This window comes from Microcaecilia unicolor, chromosome 5, assembly GCF_901765095.1.
Source record: "Microcaecilia unicolor chromosome 5, aMicUni1.1, whole genome shotgun sequence".
Classification (NCBI taxonomy): domain Eukaryota; kingdom Metazoa; phylum Chordata; class Amphibia; order Gymnophiona; family Siphonopidae; genus Microcaecilia; species Microcaecilia unicolor.
In genome coordinates, this window is record NC_044035.1 from 166952299 (window position 1) to 166966768 (window position 14470).

The 14470-nt window shown below is 43.2% G+C and overlaps 1 protein-coding gene across 7 annotated transcripts in view; it reads left to right on the forward strand.

The window, feature by feature from the left end:
- Nucleotides 1-14470, forward strand: part of KIFC3 (kinesin family member C3) — a 177636-nt gene that overhangs the window by 14978 nt on the left and 148188 nt on the right. The window contains exon 3 of one of the 7 annotated variants that reach the window (XM_030203558.1): nt 412-575. The exons of the other annotated variants lie outside the window; for them this stretch is intronic. The gene's annotated coding sequence lies outside the window, so the exon portion shown is untranslated. The remainder of the gene's footprint in view (nt 1-411; nt 576-14470) is intronic. 7 annotated transcript variants of the gene reach the window in all.

Genomic DNA, 14470 nt, shown 5'->3' on the forward strand with positions numbered 1-14470 from the left:
TCCAACCTTGCTTTCTGCAAGGGTCCCATGGCACCCCCTATCCTTAAGAAAAATAACTTGCCCTAGTAGTCTAGTGCTTCCCCTCCCCCCATCCCGTATTTTAAATGAGGCAGGAGCAATGCCCACTCGCAGATTGACCCCCACCCAGTGGCACTGGAGGCAGGAGTGAGTGGGCATCGCTCCGGCCTCATTTAAGGTATGGTTTTGGGGGTGGGGGGAGAGGTCCCATGAAACACCAGGGAATTTTTTTTGTTTTTTTGTAGTCCAGTCAGATGGGGGGGGGGGGGAGGAGGAGTGCCACTAGACACTAGGGATATTTTTGTAGGGGTCAGTTCTGGGGAGAGGGGGTTGGGTTACTGCTGCAATTTTAACATGGCAGTAATTTTGCCCATTGATTTTTATAACCTGCAGTAATTTCACAGTAGAGTGCAGGCTCTGTGAACCTCCCAAGAGCTGTGTGCCTGGTGATGTCTGCTTGGAGCAACAGGGTCTTGATCTCCTTACCACCCCACTGTGTCTTCCTCACTCAACACCACTGATTTGTCTATGATGATGGAGCCTGGTCGCCATACTAGGTATGCTGCTAGATATTGTCATCACCTCATTTCTTATGGTTGGTGGAACCTGGTCTTCTTGCTGGCCATACCGTTGAACTCTGCTACCTTGTGGTGTCCTGGGGCTCCCTAGTAGCCATGCTGCTGAGCAGGGTCGTGCCAACACGGTAAGCGAGGTAAGCATGGCAGGAGGGCGCGATCCTCTGGGGGGCGCCCCGCCGCACCATGCTTACCTCGCCCTCTTCTCCCCAGATCCTTTTCCTTTTTTTCTTTTTGTTTAAATTTACCTCTGTCCAGCGGCAACGTAGCGTTAGTGAGAAGGAGGCGGCGCTCCCCCGCCCCGACGTGTCAGTCTTCCCTTCGCTCAGTTCCGCCTTCTTCTGACATCAGAAATGACGTCAGAAGAAGGCGGGACACTGAGCGAAGGGAAGACTGACACGTCGGGCGGGGGAGCACCGCCTCCTTCTCACTAACGCTACACTGCTGCTGGACAGAGGTAAATTTAAACAAAAAGGAAAAGGATCTGGGGAGAAGAGGGCGGGTAGTATAGCGATCGTTTTCGGGGGGGGGGGGGGGCGGGGCCAACTGCCGGAGGGTGCCGGAGACCCTAGGCACGGCCCTGCTGCTGAGAATTGGGCAGTGGATATGCCATCTGCTGTGAATTTGCAGGCCAGCTTGAGAAGAACATCACCTGTACAAATTGACTGCTTTTATATATACAGTGCAATCCGCTTAAGTGGAAGGGTCTGGGACCAAAGAAATACATACAGTTAACCGGAGCGTGCACGTAACCATTGTGACCCAAAGAAGTTTGACATCTGATAAACATATGTACAGTACTGTTACACGTACAGTATACAGTCTCCATTAACTGACGTTATACAGTCTCCCGTTAACTGACATTATACAGTCTCCCGTTAACTGGAGTTAGGCTTACTTGAAGTAATCAGTTATAGTCCTCTGTACACTCTTGTGTCTGTGAGTTCCATAGACTACGTCTGCCAGACGGTAAAAACTGTCATAGCACTGACATCCAGCGACCTCCAGATAGGCCTGCACGGTGTTGAGACTCTCCAGCGCTCTTGCAAAAGTGACAGGAGGTTGTCTTGTCAGCATGTGCCTCTCCTCATTTCATCATCTGTTTCACCATCAGCCATTGCCTGTGTGTAGGCGCATATCTGGACATCAGTGCTGTCGTGAGCTGTTTGTAGATCGTAATCAACAGCTACGTAGTGATGAAACTCCTCTTCAGTAACAACGGCTGGGATGTCAATAACCTGTTCATCTGACGCATTTGCAACAGCTGCATCTGTTTCGTCCCTCTCCACATCCCTAACAAAGCTTTCCCGCTTGTAGCAGTTCACAATGGTTGCCTGTGTAACATGATTCCAGGCTTCTTTCTGCATATGTAGGGAATCCAACAGTGATAGATTACAAAACATTTATCCTTGCCAGTCTGGTCAACCATAAAGTTCATCAGACGACGTAGCACAAGAGCCCGATAATGTTGTTTGAAATTGGCTATTATGCCTTGATCCATAGGTTGGATCAGAGAGGTAGTGTTTGGTGGCAGGAAGACCACCTTGACGTTAGACAGCCTGACATCACTGTGTGCAGCACAATTATCACAAAGCAACAAAATCTGACGCTTTTGTGCCCGCATTCTAGTGTCTAATTTCTTTAGCTACTGCTTCCAAATGTCCCCAGTCATCCATGAATTTTCATTAGCCTCGTATGACACAGGAAGTCGCTTAACATTCTTGAAGCAACGGGGCTGTTTGCTCTTTCCAGTGATGAGTGGTTCCAACTTCTCACTCCCATCCATATTACAGCAAAGGAGGATCGTCAGTCGGTCCTTCGATGTTTTGCTTCCTGTAGTTTCAGCTTGTTTGAATGCAAGTGTTCCATCAGGATTCGCTCACCAGTAGAGACCGTTTTTGTCAGCATTGAAAATGTCACACGGTGCAAACTCGTTCAAGATGGTAGGAAGAACTGAAACAACCCAATTTTCAGCACCAAAGTTATCAGCATCTGTTTTTCACCATGCTGTTTCTTGAATTTTATGTTGTTCCTCTCCTTCCATCTTTCCAACCATCCAACAGTGGCTTTGAATTCAGTTAGTCCAAGACTTTCAGCTAGCTGATTAGCTTTCTCCATAAGCAGTGGACCACTGACAGGAAGCTGTCTGTTCCTGACTTGAGAAAACCACCAAAGAAGAGCATCTTCTACCTCCTCAGCTTTTCCCGCTCATTTTTGTTTCCGGTGTGGATTTGTATTGTTTTGCCAGTCTTTCAGAAGCTGATCTTTCTGCTTCAAGATACGTGAAATTTGAATAGGATTGACACCATATTCTTTAGCAATAGATGCTTGACTTTGTTTTCTAATTTTTTAAGAACTTCTATTCGTTCAGCCAGTGTTAAAGTCTTACAGTTGCACGATGACGACTCCAGTATACACTTTAACAACATTCTTTCGCTTATTCTGCCTGTGGCAGTTAACCAACAAGATTTCAAATTTACCGCCCCTTTGTCACGCGCCATTCGACTTCCATATTCTGTGCGTGCGCTTATGCGGAGTCTTTCCTGCAGAGGAGCAGTCTTAAACCACGCATATAAGCGAATCTTGCACTCATCAATGGTGTGCTAAACCAAAGTTTGTCCCCATAGAAATTGATGGTGCCAAAAACGGGACCGGCATGCAGTTAAACAGAGGTTATCCAATGTGCACTTAAATGAAGTGCACTGTATATATATTTTATTACTTCTGGAGGATTTCTATGCACAATATTTTTAAATTCTGCATTTTGTTTTTATCAAAATAGTGTAAACAATGGCTTCGAGTATTAAGCATTTTAAAATAGAAATGTTTTTATTCAAGGGTCAGAATTATTATTATTTTAAATGCAGCGTTCCCCCTGAAATACAATAAGAGCTGTAGCTTCCGGTTTCCAGTGATTTTTTTTATTTTTGCATCTGATTTCTTACATACTGCAATCCTAGTTAACGAAGAATGAATGCTAAAGTTAACCGCATTGGGTAATCCATTGAGTCTGAGGAGAGCTCCAAGCTGCAGACAGTGCCGGCTTCTTACAGTTGCCAATATGTGAGGCAACCTCGCATTGCCCTCCAGTTGAAAGAAGTCGGTACTGCCTGCACCTCCTCTTGGGCTCTACAGGTTGCCAAATGAAAATCCCCTGAAATCCAGATGGCTTAACCATAAGGAATGAGATCATCCTGTCATAGGAAGGGCCAGCTTCATTTTTTTCTTATCTAGCTGTACTTCCTGCTGAGAACTGTTAGGGGTACAGTGATCTAAAGATGGCAACATTTCAAAATGATTTGGGGTATCCTACTTTTAATGAAAGAAGCAGCAAACTTGCTAGTGACACACACGTACACCCCCAGATTCTATATAACTCGCCTAGAGATCGGCGCGGATTCTATAACAATGCACTTAACAAGCTAATGAGCGCTGATAATGGCACTTAAGCAATAATGAAAACTAATTGGCACTGATTAGAATTTAGGAGCACAAGTCGCTAAGTGTATTCTGTAACAATATGCTCTAAAATCTTAACGTGTGTAGGCAAAAAGCTTGGTTATGGTCGGGAAAATGGTCGTTTCATGGGTGTTTTGAAATTTACACACCTAGTTTATAGAATATGGCCCAGTGCACCTAAAGCTACGCGCTGGGATTTACGCCATGTTTTCATTGGTGTAAATGGATGCACTTAGATTTAGGCACTGAAATATCAACTAAGCATATTCTATAATCGGCGCCTAAATTTCATTTTTTATTTTTGTTACGTTTGTACCCTGCGCTTTCCCACTCATGGCAGGCTCAATGCGGCTTACATGGGGCAATGGAGGGTTAAGTGACTTGCCCAGAGTCACAAGGAGCTGTCTGTGCCTGAAGTGGGAATCAAACTCAGTTCCTCAGTTCCCCAGGACCAAAGTCCACCACCCTAACCACTAGGCCACTCCTGCACTAAATGTAGGCACCAATTATAGAATACGTTTAGCGTTCATTATTTTTTTATTTTTGAGACGCCTTCTAATGAGGACTAGCACAGTCTGCACATACTGTAGCAGGACTCATTTACTGCTACCCTAGCTGAGATTTTATTCTTGCACCTTTTTGACTTCATGTGCAACTTTGTTTAAATTAGTCCCCTTATATTAAATATTTTATTGCATTTTTTGTTGACATTGTAAGAATATTTTTACTGTTGTAATTGTCAATTGCCTGTGTTTTGACTTATTCTTGCTGTACTTCCTTGAGTGAAATTCTTCAAAAAGGTGGTAAATACCATAAATAAATATAAACCACCCCTCCCTAGATGACGTGAAGGAGCTTATTCAATATTGGGGGTACTCGGCACTTGCAGAGATGGCCCTTATGCATTGATCTATGTTTACAGCTTCAGAATTCTCCCTTGTTCATATCTCTCCTTCTCCCTCCCCCTGTTTATTTAGGTGTTCATCTTGCTTTAATTTATTTCTAGATCTACTAGAAATAATTTTTTGTTAGTTTCCCTTATTTCACCATGCAAAGGCAAAGAGTATTTTTCAATCCACTTTTCCGTATCAGGCTGCAGTTTTGGATTTCTCTTCCTTCTTTTCTCTTAAGAATTTGTGGTTATCTTCAGTTTAGGAAAGCCCTTAACACATTTCTTTTTTTTTTTTTAATTTATTAATGTGTGGTAACTGAGGTTTTTTTTTTTTTTTTTTTTTAAAGTATTGCATAATTTGGTTTTTAAACATTGTAATTCCTGATTTAAACATTTCCAGTTTTTGTCTGTTACCCACAGGGAACTTGGTGGTTTGTGGGTTATAAATTTGTATTATTATTATTATTAGGGACAATTCTAACTAACAACCTCTAGAAGACACTTCAATTGAGCCAGGTATATCAACATAGCTCTGGAGGGCAGACTTAGAAAACAAGTTCAGATACGCTAATTCTGTCTATAAAATAGCTGCTCAAGTTTCACATTTTTAAAAAACGTTTTCAATTTTTTTTGGATGAAAAAGATACAAAGTAAGTACCCTTCATACTCGCACAGCAAACCCCTCTCTCTCCCCAATAAACTCCCGAAGTAAAACAAAAAGAGTACCCAACAGGGACTCTTCAGTAAGCGCTAAACAGGAACAGTACCAACTCTTTCCTCCCCTCCCCCCCTCAAGTTGGTACAGAACTACCAAATATCTCAAAGGCTGGAGAGCATTTTAGAAAGCTGAGTCCATTCTTCCTGATCTGCTTTAAAATGACCATGATAGCAATAGCAATCGGTCAATTGATACAAATTCTGAACCAGTCATACCCGAGGCCCAGTAGTGTATCATAGGTCCTGCAGATTGTTTCCAGTGTGCTGCAATTTTGCACTTCACTGCTGTGAGACACATTTGTTTAATCAATGGAGTTGAAATTTCTCTCTTTGAAAATGTTTTCTCCTTGCTGTCTCATTGGCAAATTACAAGCCTTGGTTCATTACCAGTCTTGCGTTGTTTTACAGTGATCGGGTATCTCTGAGAGCACATGCCCCTCCAAGTCCGTGTGTTTTAAATGTAAGGACTAAAAGTTTTTAGAGTGTATGTTGGTGAACCGGAAGCCAGTGGAATTTTTGAAGTAGTGGAGAAACATGATCATGGAGATGGACATGACATAATCAGATGGCCATGTTTTGTAGGGATTGAAGTTTCTGAATATTGGCCTGTGTATAGCTTATATATGAGAATTGAAATAGCGATGAATTGATTGAAGTTGATGAAGTATGTAAAAACCAGTTTTACACACATTAGACATCTAGGATGAGAGGGATACATGCAAATCAAGGATGTCCTCTAAATAGTTTGAAAGAGTCAACTGGCAGGAAAGAAGAATCGAAGAACTTCAAAGGGACTGATGGAGTGGGCTGACTGCTTGAAAACCAGTAGAACAAAGTTTTGTTTTGTTGTTGTTGTTTTTTTTTTTCCTAATCTTTGTTTAGTACTAATTTGTGATCAGTGAGCCAAGTGGAAATAGCTTTAGACAGTCATGTAGAGGGCAGAGGAAGGGTTGAATGGATTACTAGTGATAAGCTTAGGGTTACAGCAAATAGGTTCAGAATCTCCAAATATGTGGCTGTTAGGATCCTGTTTGTTCATGGAGAAAGTGAAGTTACATACCTATAAACAGATGTTCTCCATGGAAAGCAGGATCCAACAGCCATACTATCCCGCCCACTCTACCCAAGGTTGAAGCTTGCTTTTGAATGAACTGAGATGTTCTAAAACAGCATTGTCCAACCTTGGTCTTCGAAGGCAGCAATCCATTCAGGTGTTCAGGATTTCCCCAATGAATATGCATGAGAAGTATTTGTATTCACTGCCTCCATTGTATACAAATAAAGGTGAGGGTCAACGTTGGACATCCCTGCTCTGAGGAGAACTACTGGGCTGAAACTCTCGCATGTGCTTAACCCTTTTTCAGAGGTTTCTGAGCTTTTCAACAAGAGACTAGCTCAGCTCCTTCAAGTGGTAATGTCACCCAAATGTATATGTTGGATCTTGCTGTCCAAGGAGAACATCAGTTACAGGTGTGGAACTCGCTGCCTATGGATTTGAAGCATTTAAATACTCCCTCATATGTAATAGCTAGTTCTGGAATATCTTTGATTACAATGCTACAATTTGTGGATTTCTCATAGTAGACACAGCTGCTAGTTCCTCTTGTTTTATCTGAGTTGAGTTTAAAGAAATTGATTCACCTATTCCAAATCACTGCCCCTTTTTACAGTCTCATGATAAATTCACATAGGATTTCATGTGTTCCATGCTGATGTACAATTTGTACTTTGCCCTACTGTGCTGCTTAATTGTGTGTATTTCTGATACTGTATTATGTTATCCTATTTCAGTGATTCAGTTTTGCCATCTCCAGGTTTTACTTCATTGCAATTATGCTTATGTTTGATCATTTCACTATTAACAGAATTGTAAGTTTTGTGCCGAGCTGTATACTGCCTTGGGTAGATCTCTTCATAATTTATTTATTGGGATTTATTAGCTACCGTTAAGTGTAGCTACATTTGTAGGAACCTTCTAGGAAATGGATATTCATATGCCATCACTTGTGCAAAATTGGACTGCTTATTTAAAGTTGGAGACCAGAGTATGATTGGGTTGTAAAACTGCTTCCATTTTGGAATGAAAATCAATCTGAGAAGAAGATTCTTGAAGCAGGAAATCATGTTAATCCTCAAATGTTGTGAGGGTTGGAGTGGAGAATAGAGTAAATAATACTTTCTCCTGGGAGACAAATAATTCCACATTTTTTGTAAGGTCCAATTAGTTTATAAATTACCTAACCATAGTTGATTGGTCCTCTATAGACATGGATTGAGAGACCTCATTTATTAGGAGCAAGTGGGGATTGTGTGAAGAGTAGTTGAGTGGGTGGCTGGATGTATTTAGGGTTTCTTTTGCTGTGCCTAGATTTGTTAGGCTAAATTTATCTAAATTAAGATACCTGCTTTAAATACATCTGACCCCTTTTTTGTCTAGCTAAATCTGTGTGCACAAAATTTAGCCAGTCAGCAGGAATATCCAGAACTGCCCCTACAATATTGGCTTGCAAAACCACTATCATATTTTTTCGCTATCACTAAATGCATATTCCTATATAATTCTTATATAATCCTATATAATAATTCTCACCTCCAACGTTCTAATGTGCCTGGTACCGTGGCTCCCTCGGAGGTGGTCTGCTAGGCAGTTTAGAATGCACTGACGTCAGTGATGTCACTGACAGCTGATTCCAAGGAAAGGGGAGGAGTAGGGAAACACGCAGCTTCGCGAGACTTCAACTCTCGGCAGCCATTTTGAAACACCAAGAGCCAGACTGGCACAGGATGCAGCAGGGCAGCTATCAGCAGCGCTACGGGCAGGAAACAGGGGGCTCTTTCTTTCCTGCCCCGAGCGAACAGGTACCTCTACACCACCAGGGATAGTAGCGTAAGGGGAGGGGAAGGGAGTCCCGTGCCCGCTAGCGCCCGTTTCATTTCAGGCAGAAACGGGCCTTTTTTACTAGTTCTTAAATATTTCTTACTATGATTGTAATATACCATCATGTTTTATCATTATCATGTACCCAAGATCCTCTGTCAGTACTAAATGTACACTTTCTAATGTACTTTCACTATTCATAATGTATTGTAAGCCACATTTAGCCTGCAAAGAGGTGGAAAGATGTGGGTTACAAATACAATAAATAAATATTAACAAGATACATTTCTGCATTTGGAAGCCAGTTTTAACTGCATCATTGTTCACAATCCACCTTATAATTGAAAGAGAAAAACGCCTAGATTTCGACCCAAATCGGGAGATAGATGTTTATCTCACAAAAACAAATAAATCGGTATAATGGAAAGCCGATTTTGGACGTTTTCAACTGCACTCCATCGCGGAAGCGTACAAAGTTGACGGGGGCGTGTCGGAGGCGTGGTGAAGGTGGAACTGGGGCGTGGTTATCGGCCGAGGAGAGATGGGCGCCTTTCGCCGATAATGGAAAAAAAGTATGCATTTGTAGCTAGAATTTAGGGCACTTTTCCTGGACCCTGTTTTTTCACGAATAAGGCCCCCAAAAAGTGCCCTAAATGACCAGATTACCACCAGAGGGAATCGGGGATGACCTCCCCTGACTCCCCCAGTGGTCACTAACCCCCTCCCACCACAAAACATGATGTTTCACAACTTTTTATTTTCACCCTCAAATGTCATACCCACCTCCCTGGCAGCAGTATGCAGGTCCCTGGAGCAGTTGTTAGGGGGTGCAGTGGACTTCAGGCAGGTGGACCCAGGCCCATCCCCCCCTACCTGTTACAATTGTGCTGCTTAATGCTTAGTCGTCCAACCCCCCCCCAAAACCACTGTACCCACAGGTAGGTGCCCCCCTTCACCCCTTAGGGCTATAGTAATGGTGTAGACTTGTGGGCAGTGGGTTTTGAGGGGGATTTGGGGGGGCTCAACACACAAGGGAAGGGTGCTATGCACCTGGGAGCTCTTTTACCTTTTTTTTTTTTTTTTTTGTAAAAGTGCCCCCTAGGGTGCCCGGTTGGTGTACTGGCATGTGAGGGGGACCAGTGCACTACGAATCCTGGCCCCTCCCACAAACAAATGCCTTGGATTTATTTGTTTTTGAGCTGGGCGCTTTCATTTTCCATTATCGCTGAAAAACAAAAACGCCCAGCTCACAAACTGTCGAATAAAACATGGATGTCTATTTTTTTCGAAAATACGGTTCAGTCCGCCCCTTCACGGACCCGTTCTCGGAGATAAACGCCCATGGAGATAGACGTTTTCGTTCAATTATGCCCCTCCACATCAACCCAGTTACTGATAGCTGGAATTCCAAAGAAAAATCCAACATTGCCCGGTTGTGAAACACTGTTTCTGAATGGTGGCATACTGACTTACTTTAGCAGAAGTTCAAGAAGGTTGGCATCTATTTAGACACATCTTGGTAGCAGTTCCCACAAATCCAGGCAGCAAATCCAAGAGGGAGTTTAAATGTGATTGACTAGGGTTCTGGGTCTGTGGTGAGGCTTTTAGATTCAAAATAAGGCCAGTCAACTGAACCCAGAATAAGAACTAAAAAAAAAAAAAAAAAAAGTTTGTTTACATTAACAAAAGATGTTCCTAGCTTACCTTTTGAGTGGCTATTGGATTAAGCTTCCCTCTTGATGGCCACCTTCAAGCACTGCCATATTGTTTCAAGGCTATAATCCCCTGTATCATTCAACTTCTTTAATATTTTCTATCTTTTTTGCAGCCTGGGCAATCACCAGCTTATCATCCAGTAAAATATCATTCAATTTCCAAAACTGGATTCTGTAGTTTCTTCTCCCCAATCTCCAATTCAACCATGCTGAGAATGATTGGTCCAGGTTTTACTTTCTATTTTGGTCTGTGCTGATATTCCACTTCTGTCAGTCCAGGAGTATGTCCCATATGGATCTTAGTATATAAAAATCTCCATGTATCCATTAAGGTAAACAAAACCATCCAGTGTTTTAATTAATCTGTCACTTTTGTGAGATCCTATGTCTCACTGAAGGATTTAACATGCATTCTAACATCAATTTTAAAATCTCCCATCACTATCCTTCCTTAAAACTCAACAGTTGCAGTTCAGTTTTGTCAAGAAATGTCCTTGCTGTGAATTGGGCGTGTATATGTAACCAGTGTCACTAATTGTTTTAGGAGACCATTTAATGAACACATAGTTCTCTCTTATCTTTTTGAGTCTGTAATTCCCAGAAAATGGTATCTCCTAGATATTATTATAGCCAAGCCCCCTTTTTCCTTTCTGTAGTACTAAACATATATATTATGGTAAAAAAGGACTTAAAACTACTAATTATCTTTTTGTAAAAGATGGGTTTCCTGAACCCCCACAAACATCCCCTGTTTATTTAGCAGCTGGCATTTCCAAGGAAAATTAAGACTTTTCACATTTAGTGATACTATTCTTTATAGCGGTCATGTTTTATGTTCCCCCATCAAAAAAGGGTCCTTCTCCCCCCCCCCCCATCTGTAGAGAGACTCCACCATAAAGCAGCAGATGAGGCATGACCTCCCGTCCCAAAACGGCCCCCACAACAAATGCACACGTCTTTCCCTGTTTTGCTTAATTCTTCTCCTCCTCCCCTCCTGCACCCAATCTTGATCAAAGTCCCAAAAGATATAGTAGCATTCCATTGTCTACCTAATAACTGTCCTCTGTTCTTGCTGTTTATGCCAAATCTCTGGAAGCTCCACCATTTAATTCCTTCTCTATCCACTCCATTATACCCTTGGTCATTCTCTGGTACTCAGGATGAAGGAGATGCAGAAAAGGTAAGTGGCAAGAAACGGAGAGGAGGCTGTGCAGTGGACTCATTTATATGATGTATACTTTCTTTTGGTTTCTTTCTTCAGTGTTTTTTGATAGTTTGTTCCTTGGGGTCAAGATATCTTCGATTGAATATTTATTATTTCAATTTACATGTACAGGAGGTAAATATTCAGAGTGCAAGTTTCAAAGCCATTTTACCCAGGTAAATTGGATCTCTGAGTTAAGGCACTTGTAGTACACTGTACATTTAGCTAGATTGATGGGAGACATTACTGGGACAGGGACAGGCGTTGGATGGGATTGAAAAAATAATGCACATACATTTTGAAATACATAAAAATGTTATCCATATTAAAGGAAAGTACACTTTAATGGTATGTGTTAGGAGGATCCCATTCTTCTACTCACCATCATTGTCCTTGGTGACTGGAACCATATTTTAGGCAGGGTTTTTATGCTCCCAAGAGCTCACCAGGCACATGGCATACTCAAGCCACATTTGGGTGTGTGGTATCTCTCTCTCTTATTTAAGATCCTTGACTTTGACATTAACACCTAGAAAATATCTGCCCACTGGAAATAGAACTCCAAAAAGGCCTTCAGAAATATAAAGAGACTGATGTGGATCTTGTCATTATAAGAAAAAAGGAGACCTTGCAGGAAGGAGTATCGGTTGTATCCATTTTCTGCTGTAATCGTTGCAACAGACACAAGTCAAATTCATTTTATACATGTGTCCTTATAGCCACTAAAGGCCTTGCCTGTCTTGAAGATTGAGACTATAAAGAGTGTGTATCCTTGTCTTTCAAGCCAAAGGAGCCCAGCATAGACTTACATGACCTAGGAGATGGACACAGATGCATTTCAGTGTTTTGAACAGAAATTCATGTTCCCATTCCAAATGGTAGTTGTAGGTTTTTAGATGACTCTGCTTTATGTATGATAAATAAACACTTGAGCGAGTACAACCCTCCCCTGTGTAGCATGAAAATCATGCATACAGTAAAGGGAGTTCTTGTTTGTCTAGTTTGTTTCTCTGGTATGTGCAGGGATAATTAGAGTGGTGATTTTTGTTTTTTTTTTTAATCATGGGAATGCCAGCTGGGCAGGAAGCTCAGCAGAATGCAGCAGTGTTAAAGGTACCACATGAATCATGCAGGGTCTGACTTGAGCCACACAAACAGGGGGATGCCCTAGTGGAAGAAGCCAAAATATAGAACAGGAAAAGTTCTCTACGATGACGAATCACAGAAGGCAAAAGTAGAGACTAATAGACGATTCACCACTGGAGACGTGAGTCCAACAGTCTTTATTATATCAGAGATAACGACCCGACACAGGCCGTGTTTCGACGCTAAAAAGCGTCTGCATCAGGGGTCAATAAATACACCAAGTAATGAATGCAAAACGAAGAGTCCTACTTGTATATGTGTTGTCAACTCACTGATCACGTAGCACCAAACAGAATATGCTGGATACAAACTATCAGAGCTACGTGATCAGTGAGTTGACAACACATATACAAGTAGGACTCTTCGTTTTGCATTCATTACTTGGTGTATTTATTGACCCCTGATGCAGACGCTTTTTAGTGGAAGAAGCAGCAGTGATAACTAGGAAGGAGGCAGTGTGAGCCAGGGGCTGTAAGGTACCTGTCTTTAACAGCTGAATTATTTAACTGTTTAAAACCTATAGTGGTAACAGAGAGGTATAATACAGCACAAACTTATAGTAAAATAAAAATTATTTAAATCAATTTAAAACTATATATATATATATATATATATATAAATATAATACTAGTATAAAAGGCCTGTTTCGGTAGGCAATGAAACGGGCGCTAGCAAGGTAACCCCCCTGCAGCATCCTTCCTGTCTCCCCTGCCCCCCCCGGCAGCCACCCATCTGGTCTCAGGTCCCCCTCCCCACCAACCCTCCTCTGCCCCTGCAGCCACCCATGTCCAGCGACTCTCCTCTCCCCCTGCCCCCCCCCCTGCAGCCACCCATGTCCAGTGACCCTCCTCCCCCCCCCCCCGCAGTGTCCCTTCTGTCTCCTCTGCCCTCCCCTGCAGCCACCCATCTGGTCTCAGGACCCCCTCCCCGCCACCCATGTCCAGCGACCCTCCCCTCCCCCCTCAGCGCATCACCCCAAGCCCCTACCCCCCCCCTCGGGCACATCAACCACCCCGCCACCCGCAGCCGCCAATACTAACGCTGTCCCGCCACTGCTGCGTCTCCTGTTGAGCAGCAGCGGCCGGTACAAAAAGAAAAAAGCCAAAAAAAGATTTTAAACCTGAAACACGGCTCCGTAGACAGCCATCTGGCATTGGCTGTCATCTCTGCAGCCACTCCTCCTCTCCCCTCTGAAGTTGCTGCGCTCCTCCGGGGTCTTCCTGCAGGGGCAGCGATGTGGAGGGGAGAGGAGGAGCGGCTGCAGTGACAACAGCCAATGCCAGATGGCTGTCTACGGAGCCGAATTTCAAGTTAAAAATCTTTTTTTTGGCTTTTTTCTTTTTGTACCGGCTGCTGCTGCTCCACAGGAGAAGCAGCAGCGGCCGGACAGCGTTAGTATTGGCGGCTGCGGGTGGCGAGGGAGTTGATGTGCCCGAGGGGGGGGGGGGTAGGGGCTTTGGTGATGCGTCGAGGGGGGTAGGGGCTTGGGTGCTGCGCCGGGGCGGAGGGGCTTGGGTGTTGCGCCGAGGGGGGGGCACTGAAAGCTGATTGGTAGGCAGGGGGAGGAGTAGGGAAACACGCTCCTCCCCTTGCCTTGGAATCAGCTGTCAGTGACATCACTGACGTCAGTGCATTCTAAACTGCCTAGCAGACCACCTCCGAGGGAGCCACGGTACCAGGCACATTAGAACGTTGGAGGTGAGAATTATTATACAGGATATATATATATACTAGTAAAAAAGGCCCGTTTCTGACAGAAATGAAATGGGCACTAGCAAGGTTTTCCTCGGAGTGTGTATGTTTGGGAGAGTGTATGTGAGAGTGACTGTGTGAGAGACAGAGTGAAAGTGTGAGTGTGTATGAGAG